Raw genomic sequence first — 2,303 nt, 5'->3', positions numbered from 1 at the left:
GTCCCAACTTCAAAACCGGACAAACTACCCCCTCAAGTTTTCAAACCGTGCATTTTACCTCCCTGAAGCAGTTTTGAAGGTGGTTTTGCTACAGTGAATGGCAGTTTGCTACAGCGACAATGGTTTTGTCTTTTTATTTTTTATTTATTTTGGCTAAACTTTTAAAAATCATAGTGAATCACAAGAAAATCATAAAATATAAAATTCAATTTTGTTAGACTCCACATGCGTTGATATGCATAGTGAATATATAATATGATATGCCTTAGTCCAACAAAAAAATTATAGAAGTTACAGCTATGAAGTATTTCAATTAATTATAGAAAAACATATATCTAAAACTATAAAAAAATTATAGTACCATATTATATTTACCTCTACAAACGCAAGATGCTTCCTCCATAGAGAAGCCATACACGTCAGCCGAAATTCTACCATTGGTCCATCTCGGTGCCTCCTCGCCTCCTCCTCTTCCCGTTGGTCCACCTCAGCCTGATTTGTCATGTGTTAGTTCCCTTTCCTTCCTCCAGAAGCATCGAAGCAAACGCGTCTGTCCACTACCTTCCTTCGTCGGGACTTGTTTAGTTCTAAAAAAACACTTTAATATATGACAAATATTGTCTAATTATAGACTAATTAGGTTTAAAAGATTCGTCTCGTAAATTACAGATAAGCTGTACAATTAGTTTTTGTTTTTGTCTATATTTAATGCTTTATGCATATGTCTAAAGATTCAATGTGACAGAACTTAAAAATAATTTTGAGTTTTGAGAAAGAACTAAACAAGGCCCCAGAAGCATCGAGGCAGATCCCTCGACCTCGACGCCTCTGCCACGGTCAAGTTAGTCGCCCCTTCTGTGCTATCCGCGAACTTTTTTCGTGCCTTCCATACCATTCCGTCAGGTTTTGGTACTAATGGTAGTTAACGGCTGTTTCAAATAACCTGCCTGCCCTTTGTGTATATTAGCATAATGAAATTTATTTCTTTCCTCTATACCATTTCGTGGTTACTATTAGGCCAGCCTCAATGGACAGTATCACTGCACGGTTTCAGATACCAACACGTCATCGAGATTGAAATGAAACTATCTATGAAATAATACTAGCAATGGAGCATTTCACTTTGTTGTTTCCAAGGCTAAGCAAAGCATTTAATTACTGCAAAATGATTGGATCACATGCAAGATGGTGAAACGATTTGGTCCTCAGTGGGGATTTCATCCCGTTTCACCGCGTGGGAAACAACGCTCGTGGAGTTTCACCATGGTGAAACTACTTCCTTCTCTCTCCTCTTCGTTTCATGCAAAAAGTGCAGTTTTGCTAACATGACGCACTAATAAATGTGCATGACATTCTAGTGAAACCTCCACTGAGACTGGCCTTATTAAGTTGAGGGTAAAGACCAGGCTGTTGGCGCCAAATACCATCCTGTTGGCGCCATGCTGCTGCTGCGCCTGCCACGGCCACCATCACGCAATAACGCTAAGTGCTTGTTTAGTTTCAAAAAAAATTACAAAATTCTTCAGATTCTCTGTACATCGAGTCTTTAGACGAATGCATAGAGTACTAAATATAGACGAAAATAAAAACTAATTGCACAGTTTGATATATAAAAAATATTAATATTTATAGTACATAATTAGTATCATTGGAAAGATTTTTAAGTCTAGTTTTTTAACAAATTTATTTAAAGATACAAATATTGCACGTATTATCTATGAATCGAGTTAAACTTATACCACGTTTAAAACGACACTTTTTTTTAGAACGGAGAGAGTAGAGTATGCACAACATCCACATAAAACATCAAACACATAGACCGGTACGAAGCTCGATGCCTACGATCATGAGGAAGCATCGGAGCAGCAAATGGCGTTGCAGATGTAAGTGCTCCTCTCACGAACTCTATTCTCTCCCTATTACGGCATATGCATGGCATCACTCTCAGTTGCATATGAACAGGACACACCATTGAAAGGTCCAAATGGCTAGAGGGGGGTGAATAGCCTATTTAAAAATTCTACAAACTTCAACTAGACAAGTTGATTAGTAAAGTAAGTGGCGAAGCTATTCTAGCACTAGCACAACTAAGCTATGCAAGCCACCTACACAAGTCTAGCAAGAAGGCTAAACACTAAACCACAACAACTAGGCTAAACAAGCTAAACTAACAAGGTATGGGCAGTATGTAAAGAGAAGAGAGTGATTGTTATACCGACGTTGTAGAGATGAGATATATCCCATCCATCACGTGCACAATCACAAGACTCGGCAAGAGATGACACAAGATTTTTTACCAAGGT

This window comes from Sorghum bicolor, chromosome 4, assembly GCF_000003195.3.
Source record: "Sorghum bicolor cultivar BTx623 chromosome 4, Sorghum_bicolor_NCBIv3, whole genome shotgun sequence".
NCBI lineage: Eukaryota > Viridiplantae > Streptophyta > Magnoliopsida > Poales > Poaceae > Sorghum > Sorghum bicolor.
This window is presented reverse-complemented; position numbering follows the sequence as displayed.